Consider the following 15727-nt stretch of genomic DNA (forward strand, 5'->3'; position numbering starts at 1 on the left):
ACATATAATTAAATGAATAAAATAAAAGTAAATCAACACTTAAAAAAATATATTAAAAAAATACAATGTCTATGTCCGGCACATGACAAATAGCATTCATTGACTCTGAAAGCAATATAAAAGTAAGGACATTGCCAGGACTCCTAATCCTCTGCAAGTATATAAATTCGTGGCTGGCTTTTTTTTGTTCCCTTCTAGATGGGAGAATTGATACTTCTTTGGGGGGTGGAAGGAAACTCAGGAGACTCACCCTTGGTTTTAGCTTGGTACCATGGTGCTATGGGAGAAGCCCTGAGGACAGGCAGACTTTAGGGGTCCACTCCAGGGACGCCTTCACTCTCAGTGCAGTGACAGTTCCCATTTCCCCAAAGTCCAGTCGTTGGCGAATGGTGATTTGAGCAACATTTTAAAGACCTTTCCAACACTAACTTGCTTTGGCAGACAAAGATGCCTCCAAGTCACAGCAAGACCAAGCTCTCAAGGCTGGAGGCAGAAATTAAGGGGTTGCTCCAAGGAGCAGGTCTGGCTGCATTTCCAGAGGCAGGGTCTTGCCCATGACCTGAGCACTGTGGGTTCAGCAACCCTGTGAACATTTATTTATGTGAATGAACAGTAAGCAAGAATGTGAGGTGAGGGATGGACAGAGATGGCATAAAAAGATGAATAACCCAGGTAGGAAGGTGAAAAGGAGAGACCCAGGGCCTCCGCCAATTTCAAAATCTATTCACTGATTTTCTATTAGGAGCATTTCCCCGGGTCAGCTGGGACAGGGTAGAGAGCATGACAAACAAGGTCCCTGCCTTCATGGAATGCATAATCCAGAAGATACCAGACTAGAACTTGGGTCACTACTAAAGTGCTAAGCATCCCAAAGGAAATGGGCAGGTGCTCCAGGGACATACAGCAACCATGCCAAGTACTCCGGGTAATCAAGGAGGGTTTTCTGGAGAATGTGACATTTAAGACTAGACTGAAGATTGATAGGAATTTTTTGGGCAAAGGGATACAAGGGTAGGGACTGGGAGGAGGTTTGAGGGCAGCAAGGTAAAGGGAACTACATGTGCAAACACCTGGGTTGAGGCATTTTCTTTGCATAATTTTTCTGGATGTTTCATTTAGTTTTCCTGCACTTACAGATTTATAGATGAGATATGCACACATATAAATATCTGAGTTCTTTTCCACAGGGTTCCTGAACCCCTTACAAATTGGAATGTGTGGCAAGATACAATTGGGATAGATGATGTCCACTCACTTCACATGGTGATTTGTTAGAATGCTCACTGTCACAGTAAAATCCCCATTTACACATGTATTTTCATGTTTATCTCCTCAGCAGTGTCATCCCTGGATCTCTCCTTTTCACCCTTTGAATGAATGATTTGGATGAAAACAAAATTTATTTATTGTAGTAGTTATGAGCATGTGCTGGCATTAGACTTGGATTCAAATACCACTCTTATAATCTTGGAAAAGTTAATTAATCTGTCTAATTCTCAATTTCTTAACTGTAAAATGGAGCTAATAAAAATGCCTACCTCAGGTTGGTGTGAGGATGAGAGAGGGAAAATAAATCCAAGTAAAATGATAAGATTAGCTCAATTCCCTGCTGAGGTCATAGTACATTCATGTCCGCTTTTTTGACTCGAGACGAAAGTCAAAGATGGACATAAGTTACGACACAGATTCCTTGACTAAGAAAATGCAGATTCTGGGTGGGAGGGGGGAAGGAAAAAATAACAGAATGAATCAAACACCATCACCCTATGTAAATGTATGATTACACAAATGGTATGCCGTCACTCCATGTACAAACAGTAACAACATGTATCCCATTTGTTTACAATAAAAATAAATTTTTAAAAATTCAGATTTCAATACATTGGACCTATAGGACAAATCAATCAAGATAAAATTTAATAAGAATTTAATAAGTGTTAGGCCCTGCACTTAGGTTTCTCATTACTCCCCCCCCCACACACACACACACAACACACACATACAGAGAGAGAGAGAGAGAGCTTTATCAGGATGGATTAGGGAAGCCATCAGAACACATCTGGGGGGAAAACTTCTTTAGGAAGTTATAAGCACAGTAGGAGTCTAAGTTTTCTGTAGCTACAAAAACCCTCAGGTTTTGTTATAGAAAAGCAACGTCTAGACTAAGGAGAGTGATCATGTGCCTCTGCACCAGGAACCCAAGCACCCTGAAGTATTGCAGTGAGGTCTGGTATAGAGGGATAGACTCCAAGTACACAGAAACCAGGGGGATGCAAGTTCTGAAATGCAGGTTTACAGGGAATGTTTGAAGAATCTGACGTTTTCAGCCCAGGGAAGAAAAGGCCTCCAAATACCTTTCATTTACACATCCAAGCATTTATGGACTGCCGATTAATTGTTGGGAAACATGCGATGTGTTACCATGGCAATCAAAAAAGTCTCTGTCTTCAAGGAGTTAGTGGTGGGTGCCATGGTGCTCAGCCACTTCCATCTTCAAGAAGGCAGTCCCATCCCATCCCCCAGTTACTGAGAATGTCAGTGCTGGTGACTCATTCTCTGTCCCTCACTGGGAATGGCCTTCTCCAGTTTTGTGCTGCTCCCAGGGTATGGCCTGGTACAGGGAAAGAAAGACCTGGTTCCCTGGCCACAATCTGGGACAGTCAGTAGGGCTAGGACTAGGGGATGCACAGAGCGATACAGGCATATTCAGGAGGGACACCTAATCTAGAACTGGGGGATGTCTTAGTCCACTTTCTTTTACATAGCAAAATGCCTGACACTGGGTAATTTAAAAAGAATAGAAGTGATTTGACTCATGGTTCTGGAGCCTGGGGAGACCAAGAGCATAACACCAGGATCTAGTGAGGGCCTGCTGGCTGGTATCATAATGTGGCAGAGGGTATCAAATGGCAAGACAGAGCTAGTGGGCTAGCTCAGGTCTCTCTTCCTCTTCTTATAAAGCCACTAATGCCATCACAGGGCCACACCCTCATGACCTCACAGAACCCTAATTACCTCCCAGAGACCCCACCTCCAAATACAGTAACATGAATTTGGGGATAAAGTTTTGAACACATGATCTCTAGGGGGACACATGCAAACCACACAGAGTGTCAAGGAGATGTCCCAGAAGAGGAAGCGGGCAAAAATGATTTTTAATATCCAGTTAGTCCTAAATTGAAGAAGAAAGACTCAGGCTCTTTGTTATAAGCCCCCGGTTGTGCTGTCGGGGCCTCAGAGGAGGGACCCCACTCTGCCTCTCAGCTCTTCCAGGCCTCCTGGGTCTCTGCCCAGAGCTTGCATGGACAGGATCTCTAGTCTCCAACTGCTGGACACAGTCAGCTCATCAGAGGGACCCAACCCAGCAGGAGGGGGCTCAACATTTTAGGATTCAGTTTTTCTGTCTCCAATCCCCACCCCTTCTAAAGCGAATTTGAGCTCAGAGATTAAAAACTCATTCCCTTACAGGAAATGAAGAACCGTTGCCAGGACCGCCCAGTTGAGAAAATATGAACAAGATGCCTCGTGCCGCTGATGAACTCCCAACTCTTAGAGCCTTGAGGGAAGACAGGAAGATGGGCCGGCATCCCAGGCACTCCCATATTTGTTCTCAACTGAGCTTCACCCCCCACCCCCCACCCCCGAGTGTGGGAAGTCCCTGAAGGCCACAGCATCCACAGCTCTAAAATGCCCCAGGTCCCATGGTTATAAATTGCCCCATCCAAGAGGCAGAGAGGGCTGGGTATGACAATGCATGCCTGTAATCCCAGCGACTCAGGAGGCTGAAGCAGGAGTATCACAAGTGCGAGTTCAACCTCAGCAACTTAGGGAGACCCTGTCTCAAAATAAAAAATAAAAAATGGCTGGGGAGGTACCTCAGCAGTAAAAATGCCCTAGATGGAATCTCCAATACCAGAAAATGAAAAAATGAAGCAGAGAGGTATGGGAGTGATATGGAGAGGTACAGTTTTCCAGCCCAGCTTTGCAACCAAACAACTGTGTGATCTTGAGTCTATTCATCTTTCTGGGTCTGCTTTTAGTTGTTGTAGTAGTTGTTGGTTTTTTCGTTTTGTTTTGTTTTGTTTTGATGATCCAACCCAGGCCTTGCTCATACTAAGCACACAATCTGCCACTGAGCTACACCCCAAGTCTTGGGCCCTAGTTTTTCATCCATGCAATGAACTTACTTCTTCTCCTCCCCTTCCTCTTCTTCTTCAGAGGCACTCCATGTCCTGTTTTATTGTTTTGTAGCAGAATGCCCAACACAGAACATAATTGCAAATATTCAAGCTATACAACAGGAACTAGTGCTTAAATACAAATGGGAGATGTGATTCTTTTCTTTTCAATAAACTTAAATATAACTTGGAATTTACAAGTGTGTGGACTCTAGGTCTGCATAGCAGAACTGCCTCACCTATGGACACAAACAGAGGTCCTGATCCTCTAGTAATCAGTAATGGAGTCAGGGTGCCAATGGTTGAACATGATCATAATAAACTCCTTTTCCTGAGCCTTTCCCAGCCTTCTAAAGACATGATCTAGCCAAAAATATTGGATATTCTATATGATTGTTTCCCAAAAATATATACTTTCTGCAGATGTTAAATGACAGTCATTATAACCACCAGTATTTTGGAACATGCTCCCTTTCCTGGAAAGGACATTCTTTTTGATAGAGTAACATGACATCAGAAAGAATTGTGTTGTGTTGCTGTAACAAAAATGCCAGATGACTGGATAATTTGTAAAGAAAAGAAGTTGAATTTCACAGTTCTTTTAAAAAATATATTTTTAGTTGTAGATGGACACAATACCTTTATTTTATTTATTTATTTTTATGCAGTGCTGAGGATTGAACCCAATGTCTCACATGTGTTAGGCAAGCACTCTATCACTGACCTACAAACCCAGCCCTGGATCTCACAGTTCTGAAGGTCTAAGAGCATGGAAGTAGAATCTACTTGGCTCTGGTGATGGCTTTGTAGAAGATGGCATAGCATAGTGGAGGTGCATGTGAAAGAGAGAGGGTAGAGGAGAGAGAGAGGTCATTGGTGAGACAGAGTATATGAGAGATTCAGAGGAAGTCACAGTTTCTCATATAACAATAACAACCCACTCTTTAGACTGTGTGTGTGTGTGTGTGTGAAAGACACAGAGAGAGAGAGAGAGAGAGAGAGAGAGAGAGAGAGAGAATACACTCCATGAGAAAAGCAGTAATCCTCCTTAAAGACCAAGTCACCTCCCAAAAGATCCTACCTCCTGAAGAATCCAATACCACACTGAGGTCTGAGTTTGCAGCGCCTGAATCCTTGGGAGACATGCTCAAGCCATATCTAGACAATGCATTTATTATCTCATGGTTCCTCTGAGTCAGGAATTTAGGCACAGCTTAGTTGAGTCCTCTGATGCAGTCTCACAAGATCAAGGTGTTGGCCAGGGATAGGTTCTCATCTGAGGCTCACATGGGAAAATATTTTTTCCACAGAGGAGGATTCATTCTTTGAGGGCTGCCAAATTGAGGCAACCTTCCATTCCTTGCCATGTTGGATTCCCCAAAGTGTCTTTGCTTCATCTTAGTGTGCAAACCAAGAAGGTAATTGAGAGTCTGCTGGCAAGAACTAAGTCCCAATCTTACACAAGAGAAGTGACATCCCATAGCCTTTGTCATAATTCTGTTTGTTAGAAGTTAGGTCATAGGTCTCACCCATACTCAAGAGTTGGGCATTACACAAGGTGAGGGTACCAGCAGATGGAGATACTGGGAGTCACCTTAGAGTCTGTCTTCCATAAGACAGGAGGCGGAACAAGAGCACCCACTGAGCCTTCAGCAGAATCAGCCCTGATAAGAAATGTGGAGACAAGTATCACAGCCCATAGTGGCTTACATCCAAAGGATACGTGTGCTGGAGGTGAGCACCAGAGAGGCATCATCTCAGGATGAGACAAAAACACATAGAACCCACTCATGGAGGGAGAACTGGTGTCAGAAGAGACACAACCAGCATCCAGGTGTGTGGTTCCTGATTTTATGCTGGCCCAGTGCTTTTCAAAAATAAGGGAAAGAATTTAGTTACCCTTTGAAGCAAAAAGAGGAACATATCATATAAAAACTTAAAAATGGATTATGCAATCCCACCCCTTGTCAATCATTTGATATCTATTTTCAGGCAAGCCCCACTTGCCATCCCTTGCCAGGAATCAGTCTATTAGAATGTTAAGATCTGAAACTAACTATCCTGTGTAATAGAAGTGCAGAATCTCCCTATAATTAACCTTTTTGCAGAATTCAGTATGTCCTGCAGACACATCCTCATTCTTTGCCTTCTCTGAGTCCCCCTCCTCAAGCAGCTTCAGTGATCACAAAGCTATAAAACACTCTTTCGCCCCACTTACTGCAGGCTCCTGAAATATGAGGCTGTGGTTGAAACTCAGAGGTTCAGGAGCTCACAAATACTTTGGGGAATGTTTTAAAGCTGGCATCCCTCCGTCCTCCACGTTGTACAACTACTAATGTTGTGCAGGTTGTGCCCTTCACAGAGGTACCCGCTGGGAGAGTGGGTGCAGTTCAGTGCTACATTGGCCCAGAGGATAGTTGTCTTTTAGGAATTTCCATAGATTGGCCACATGGGTTAGTTGTAGCTCTGCTTCCAGGTCTGCCATCTGGCCAAGGTGAACTGAGATTACCACCAATCACTAGCCTTTCAACTTCAGAAGGATCTTTAGAGGGCATCATCCCTGTTTTTCATGAATAGCCAAGAGACAAAATGACCTAGGAGGTAAGGGTTAGATCTCTTCTTTGAAAGATTCATTCCAGAGTAAGTTCTTCCTTCCTCCTTCACTTCCTCAAGTTCTTCATTCATCTTCCATTTCATCTTTCTCCATTTTCCTATCCTCAACGTGGACCAACTACTAGGTTAGCCAAAAGAGTATATCACTGCACCAGAGATAGACACACAGTCACAAGAAAGCTCCCAAAGAATAGTCCAGACAGATGAAGGGCAGAAGACGACCCCACCATTGTTAGGAACACATGCTTTATTCCAGTTATAATTTAGGAGTTTTACAGAAACTGCCTCGTTAGTCCTCACACCCACCTATGAGGAGGTTAGTTGTAGTATCCTTATTTAAATTTGGAAACTGAAGGTCAAAGAGACTAAGTGGCTTGGCCAAAGGATGTAGTGAGTAGAAGGACAAGAGGACCACTACTCAAGCCAGCGCCTATTTTCATTCTTTCCTGTCTCCACAGAACTCCTAAGACAAAGATAGAGATGTTCCAGGCCACCTGCTTAGAGATAAGAAAGGCACTAGGAATAATCTTAGTCACCTCCCATCTTCAACTCACCACAAGTCCAGAGGTCACCCACTAGGCTATAAATTTTATTTGAGTAACTCATAGTAAATGGTGAAAGTTATCTGATTAACTGATTGACTGATGGAATGTGTGAAGGGGAGGAGGACTAAGAAAAAGTGAATATAGAGATCCTAGCCCAAGAAATCTCCAAGACTTACCTCCAGATTACATAAAGCACCTCTTCCTACACCATTTGTCTCTCATTTCCTCTCTGAATAAATTACAATTCTCTTACTCATAGAAAATATGTTTTAGTTCACCAAAGGCACTCCTGAGACTAGGACAGTCCCAAAACATTGAGATGCTGAAAAAACCAAAAGCAAAAAGTTGCTTTGAGGCAGAGATATGGGCAGAAGGAAAGTATAAAGAAAATGGGAGCTTTTCAACTGATATTCATATGCCAACAAATGAAGTTGGACCCCCTACCTCACGCCATATACAAAAATGTGCTCAAATGGATCGAAGACCTAAAGGTAACAGTTAAAACTATAAAAATCTTAGGAAAAACATAGAATTCTTAAAAGAAAGCATATATCTTTATGATCTTTGGCTAAACAACATTTTCATAGATATGACTCTGAAAACACAAGCAACAAAAGGAAAAAAAAGATAAATCAAACATCATCAAAATTTAAACTTTTGTGCTTTGAAGAACAATATCAGGAAAGTGAAAATACAGCCCTCAGAATGGGAGGGAAATTTTCCAAATCATATATCTAAGAAGGAACTTGTATATAAAGAATTCTCACTGGAGTGGGAGGGGTGGGGGGAAGGGAAAAAATAACAGAATGAATCAAACAACATTACTCTATGTAAATTTATGATTACACAAATGGTATGCCTTTACGCCATGTACAAACAGAGAAACAACATGTATCCCATTTGTTTACAATAAATAAATAAATAAATAAATAAAAAAGAATTCTCACAATTCAATGATTAAAAAATTCAATTTAAAAATGAACCAGGATCTGAATAGAAATTTCTTCAGAAAGGATATAAGAATGGCCAATAAGCACATGAAAAGATTTTCAACATCACTGGCAACCATGAAAATTCAAATCAAAACCACAATGAGATAGCAGTTCACACCCACTAGGATGTCTAGAATTTTTTAAGATAAATAATAACAAGTGTTGGTGAGGATATGGAGAAATAACTGATATACATAGCTGGCAGGAACAGGACATTTTGCAGCCTCTATGGAAGATGGTCTAACAGTTCTTCAAGGACAAAACCTAGAATTACCACATGACTCAGCAATTCCACTCCTAGACTCAAGAGAAATGAAGTCATCTGTCCACACAGAAACTTATTCATCAGTATTCAAAGCAGCAATATTCATAAAAGCCAAAAAGTAGAATCAACCAAATGTCTATGCATTTGTCCATTCTGAAGGAACAAATGAATGAAAAACTGTCATATCCATTCAGTGGAATACTATTCAACGGTAACAAGAAATACAGACAGGTGCTATAATGTGGAAGAGCCTGGGAAACATTATGTTAGGAAAGAGCAAAGAAGACCACATATTATATGATTGCATTTATGAGATGTACAGAATAGGCTAGTCTTTATAAAGAAAAAGTAAGTTAATGGTCTTCTGGAGGCTGGAGAGAATGGGAGGACTGAGTGGTGATGGCTAAGAGATAGGGGGCATCTTTAGGGGTATTGAAAATATTCTAAAATCGATTGTCGTAAAGGTTATATAATTATGTCAATACACAAAAACCCACTGAATTGCACACTTTAAACTGTTGCATTATGGTATTGCGAATTCCCAATAAAGTTGTCAAAAAGAGAAAGAAAGTCTTTTCCCAGGAAGCATTTTTAATTTGGGGTACACAAATCCCATGAAATGGCAAAATAGTATATGTAAGAGCATTTGTACATTTTTTTTAGGTGATCTGCAGCTTTCTCCAGATTCTCCAAAAAGTCCAAACCACAAAAAAGAATCCCTGCCCTCAGGCTGACCTGTAGCAGGAACCAGAAGGTTGGGAGGGCATCATTTGCAAAGCCTCTTTGTCCTCCCCCTCCTGTTTTAGGGGCTGGTTGGATATGGGAGGGCCAGGCCTCCCCCACCTCTCCTTGGGACCAGATTCAATTTCCTGTCTGTTTACTTATCTTTGCTCAGCTGTGTGGAATTGGGTTCACAAGCACTCACCCAGAGCAGCCACTTTGACCACAGCCAGAGCCCCTGGCTCTTGCTCTTTCCAGCCCCTTCCCCTCTGTGGTACTCCTCCTTCCTCTAGTTGCCCCTCCAGGGACAGCCCTGCCAGGCTTCCCCAGGGGGGAACAGCTGACCCTTCTCTGTTGTTACTCTTTGCTCAATGCATTAACTGGGAAGGTGGATTCATGGTTTCAAGGTCCCTAAACTCCAACATTGGACTAGCCCAAAAGTGGGGTGACCATAGTACTGGTCACCTGTGGATAACAACCTTGGTTTCAGCCTGTTGTCCTAGTGTGACTGTGGAGAGCCACCTTTCATTCTCAAAAGCATCCTGGTTTGTAAGACATATAACTGTTTTCTTAATCAAAGGAGGAATGTCCATGGCTTGCTGGAAGCCAGCAGCACTCAGCAGATCCCAGAAGAATCACATCCACTTCCTCAGCAGACAGACTTTGTTCAGTTTAGGATCTCAGTAGGAAAGAATGTTGCTGCCCATCAGGGCTCAGGTGGTTTCTCCAATGACCCACGGTCTCACCTCCCATTTCTCCAGTGATCCTCAGTCTTGGGGTTTTCCCTGTACAATTCTATTTAAAAACAGTGGTGACATTCTTCACTAGGCCCTGCCACACTCAGCCCAATGCCTCAGTGCATTGTTCCTCCCACCCTCCATCAGTTTTCAGGTCTATTCCACGTCTATTCCACTTTATATACTTAGTGCCTGGCAAAGAGTAGGTGACTGATAAATAAATCCTTTCAAAAAGTATTTTTTTGAATGAAGCACTGGCAAGATTTAGTTAAAGCCACCAACTCATTGGACCCCACAGAGCCCAGGTTCCTGGGTGTGGGCAGCTACAGAGACCATCCTCTCTTGATAAACTCACCCCCATGGGTCAGGTAGGATATCACAGGACAGAGGGAAGGGCATCACCTTCTTTTCCCAGAGCTGCTCTTCTCTCCTGCCACATGCCCAGGACCTTTATCCCCTTTAGTCAAACCCATTTCCTCTACACTAAAGAGAAAGGAAATAATCTTTACAATGAAAGAGGTGTAACAAGGAAGAGGGGACTGCCTGAGACTTTGTATTAGGAGTCCTTTTTATTTCATTCTGTTTGATAGGATTTACTACCCATTTGACAAACACTTATTAAGTACTTCCTGTGTGTCTGGCACTGGGGATGTCACCATGAACAGGTCAGATGGGTGTCTCTGATCCAGTAGGACTGTCCTTAATCATAATGCACAAAGTTGGCCCTCAAACCACAGTTAGAATGGAATGAGGCAATGGTTTCTTGGTTTGCATATGCTGCATACCTAGATATTAATGGATACCTTTACAGAAGGTCTATAAAGCCCATGTTTAGTATTTGCTTGACAATAGACCTTCTGGAGTCAGAGAGAACCATTTCCAAATCTCAATTCTGTTTCCCTATGCAAAGTATTTGATCTCCAGCTCATTCTGAAATGCAGATAATGCCATCACTAGCCAGGGCTATTTGGATGACCTGGTGAAGCAATGTCTGTAAAACAGTACTGGGAACACTCAGTAAGCAGAGCCATGATTTTTCAGATTCCCAGTAGCGGATGATCCTGGTGCCAATTGCCATTCCTTTGTGTTCCAAGAGAGTGATTGCTAAAGCTGGTGGATTTGAAGACTCTCCATGGTAAGTTATTTTGTTTGTTTTTGGTTTTGTACTAGGAATTGAACCCAAGGGCGCTTTACCACTGAGCTACATCCCCAGACCTCTTAATTTTTTATTTGGATACAGGGTCTTACTAAGTTGCTAAGGTTGTCAATGAGTTGCCCGGGCTGGCCTGCCTGAGTCTCCCAAATTCTGGGATTACAGATGTGTACTACTGTGACTGGCACCACAGGGAGTTTTATTGAAAATTACAGATTTCCAAGCCCCAACCCAAACCTACTAAACCAAAAATGCTAGGGATGGGACCTGGGAATTTGCATTTTTAAAAGTCTCCAGGTTTGCAATCCACAGTTTGAAGCAATGCTTCTCAAATCCAGTTGACCAATTTATTTTCCAAAAGTCCCATGGAGGACAACAGGGGTTCAAGAGATCTGTGGAAACCTAGCCTGCACCACACTCCTCTCCTTTCTGGACCTGGGCATACCGGCCCTGCCTGCCTTCCCCAGGCTGCGGTGGGTCCCCACTGAGTGAGGAGACAGCTCATAAAGCTCCCGATGAAAGGCTAGACAGGACAGGAGAGGTCAAAGTTCACACAAGCCGCTCCGCCTTCTGTTTCATTTACAAGTGGCAGTCACCTCATTAAACCAGTCTCCCTCCACCCCCACCCACCCTCACCCCACAGCCCACCCCTCACCTCTCACACCCCGTCCCTGCCCCCTCTGCCCTGGCTGGGCATCAACAGAGAAACTGGGTCGAAGCACCAGGGGTTCAGAAGCAGACAGATTTCCTCCTAGTGACACATACTCACACTCCCTTTGGGGAGACAATCCTCCCTAAACTTACCCACTAGAGGACACACTCAACAAATGTTTGTTTAAACTCGGGCATGTATAAATGCATAAAACTGGCATTTTAACAGCCAAAACGGCACTTATTCTTGGCAACCAGTGCTGACCCCTCGAGGCAGAGCCCTGGAGGGCAAGAAAGGCACACACCTGGAGGAAGCCAATTCTGACAATGCCGGCCATTGACTGGGCATCCTGTGCTCTCTTCACCCTCTGACTCTCAGTCTTCTCCTCTGTGAAGAAGGTGACCAAGATGATTCAATAAGGGGGACCATATGAAAGAGCCCAGCTTATAACTCGCACATTGTAGATATTTAGCAAACGTGCCTGAACTCACAGAGGGCTATGTCTACCGGAACAGAGCATCACATAGAGTTAATTTCAGTGATGACAACTGCATGAAGGTCTTTGGACTTGGAGAACCATGGAGAAGGACCTGGAGTTCTGAGCAGGGTGTAGAGGTGAATCCCTGAGCTAGGTGCAGGGAGAAGCCCTTAGTGTGTGCAAGGCCTTGAGAGGGAAAGAACTGGGTAGAGGGCAATCCAGTGACAACTGTAAGGGAGCAGGCAAGGCTGGAGAGAGGACTGCTGGACACATGTGGAGGCCTTCAGCTAAGGTACAGGGGAAGCTGCTGAATTGCCTAATGGATGTTGTCATGAGTTGACAGATCTGGCTCCATGAGAATGTTACAGGCCAGACTCTAAGGGAAATGACTAAACAGACTCCATTTTGCTCTGAGACTCCATGTTATGTAGGAAATAAGCTTCTCCCATGGGAACACCCCACCTCTGTGCCCATCATCAGTTACTTACTGTGACATGTTTAACAATACAGAATGATAATTCCTATGTAAAGAAAAATTGCTCTTTTGATTCCTATTGCTCCTAAACAATGTACCATGTGAACAGTGATTGTGTGGATGTTAGTAACCATTCTTCAGTTTGTACCTAGGTAAGGGTCATTTTGACCCACTTCCCCCTCTGTCGATGATCTCATGATGTTAATGTGTTATTTTGAATCATAGCAACAGACACTTATGATTAATGTGATTTTTGGTATAAGAACCCCTACAACCCTGTGGTCAGGGCTGTTCTCCCAATAGCCATTTTCTGGGGCATTGTGTGAGACAGTCAGCCAGCCGGCTTAATAAAGACTCAAATTTGGACTTCTCAGTGGTGATTGGTCTGTTCTTAAGTTGTGCCCCATAACAGATGTGCCCCCCTCCCTTCTTTTAGTTGTGAGCTATCAGAGGACCCTCAGTTTAACTCATACTGTAGGTTGACTCCTTGAGACCCTGGTGTACAGAAATGCCCTCTCCTCCCCACATTTCCCCCCTTCCCACCACAGGAAAGTGCTGTCCTGCCTCCCTTGGGATTGGGGCTCAGTGTAGGGGTCATGCCAATGTGGCAGGGACAGAGATCTTCACATTTCTGTACAGGAGGAGCAGAGAGGAAGCAGCCCTATTGAAGGAGGTCTAGGAGGCTAACTAGTTTGTCCCTTAAATTCTATATTTGTTTGATGAAGGAGGCTGGTGGAGATTGATCAGGGGCTAAAGTTTACCCCTGCAAAACCCCAGCTGTGGCATGACAGATAAAAGCTTACCGTTCCCACTCTGGTTTTTGCAAAGAGTATGCCTTAGGCTGGGGCTAGTGAGACAGGTGAGGCCCGCATGTCCCTGAAGAAAGCCCAGCCTCATCATGCCACCCACTTCTCACCTTGGCCTGTCCATCCTCAGCTCCCTCACAGGTTTTGTGGGGTCTGTGGGCCCCCTCATTAGCATCCCTGTGCCACAGACAGGCTGACACAGTCTCACCTGATATGGGCTCTCCCTGCTTGAAAGGGAAGCTGCAGAGAGGATGAAAATGCTTGAAAATGCTGGAAGGAGGGAAAGAGAGAGAGAGAAAGAGAGAATTGGGGGATGTAGGAAACCCTAACAAAGGCAGGCAAGCAAGGAGGATGGATGGTTGAGACAGTCCTGTTTTGAAGCTTGACCCTGCTGTGAGAATTCTTTTTTTTTTTTTTTTTTTTTTTGATAATGGGGATTGAACACAGGGGCATGCTACCACTAAGCCACATACATCCCCAGCCCTTTTTTATTTTTATTTTGAGACAAGTTCTCACTAAGTTGCTTAGGGCCTCGCTAAGTTGCTGAGGCTGGCCTTGAACTTGAGATCCTCCTACCTCAGCCTCCTGAGTTGTTGGGATTACAGGTGTGAGCCACAGCACTCAGCCACTGTGAGAATTCTTGATTTGGATTGCTCCTGGGGTCAGGATGGAAGAGCATGCCTTCCTCTCCTGTTCTTCCAGGTAGAATCCTGGAGGCAACTCCAAGTCTTCTTCATCCTCTCTGGGGTTTCACCTGCAGCCCAATACTCTGGGAACAGCACAGATCTGGGAGGTATCTGTGCAGTGTCAACCTTGAATGGGAAGGGAGGCTATCTGTGGGGTGCCAAAAATGAGGAGCCACTGAGAAGCACAGAAGGACCCGTAAGGGATGCCTGCCAAATGGACCCTCCCAGGCTTTTTCCAAGACTATGCAGTATATAACCAGTTGAGTAAGGACCTTAAATCCAAGAAGAGCCAAAGATGATTTCTGGATGTTTTGACATTAAGAGGTGGCACAGGATCCAAGATGGCGGACTAGAGGGTGACTGCATGTCCCATCACTCCAGAACCAGGATTCAAGAAGGGGAGGCAATGAGAGACTCGGAATAACATAGAGCCGCGGGGTGAGTCTCTCCCACCGGGTGAAGCTCGGCGGGGGCGGCAATCCCGGACAGGGGCAGCTTCTCGGAGCAGGGCAGGGCAGCTGGAGTCTTCCCCAAGCAGCCCTGCTCCCTCCGGCGGCACGCTCCTTCCACAGCCAGCTTCTTGGAGCAGGCCGCCCAGTGAGAGGCTTTCTGCACAGAGCCAGCTCCAAGTCCCAGACCCAGCGGTGGGCCTCAGCCTGGCTTCTGAGACCAGGGCAGGGCAGCCAGAGACTTTCCCAAGCAGTCCTGCTCCCTTTCACGGCCAGCTTCTCAGAGCAGGCCGCCCGGTGAGAGCCTTTCCGCACAGAGCCAGCTCCAAGCCCTGGACCCAGTAGCGGGCTAGGGGCAGCTTTCTTTGGAAGCACTGCATTATCAAGCTCCTCCAAGACTTCAGGCTACTGAAGGCTGGGAGGTGATATACTGGAAATCTACAGGGACACTATAAGCCAAAGAGGAAATCTGCAATATCTCAGAGTCCCACTGATAGCTGACCAATATGAGAAAACAAGGAAAGAAAATGTCCCAAACAAACCTAGATACTATATCAATAAAACCCCATGACAGCACAGCAGAAGAAATGTCAGAAAGGGAGTTCAGAATGTACATAATTAAAACAATCAGGGAAGCAAATGAGGGGATGAAAGAGCAAATGCAGGCATTGAAGGAGGAGATGAAAGAGCAAATGCAGGCATTAAATGATCGCACCAATCAACAGTTAAAAGAGCAAATACGGGAAGCACGAGATCATTTCAATAAAGAGTTAGAGATACTGGAAAAAAAAACCAGACAAACAGAAATCCTTGAAATGAAGGAAACAATAAACCAAGTTAAAAACTCCATAGAAAGCATAACCAATAGGATAGAACACCTGGAAGACAGAACCTCAGACATTGAAGACAAAATATTTAATCTTGAAAACAAAGTTGACCAAACAGAGAAGATGGTAAGAAATCATGAACAGAATCTAC

This window comes from Sciurus vulgaris (genome assembly GCF_902686455.1).
Source record: "Sciurus vulgaris genome assembly, chromosome: 11".
Taxonomy (NCBI): Eukaryota; Metazoa; Chordata; class Mammalia; order Rodentia; family Sciuridae; genus Sciurus; species Sciurus vulgaris.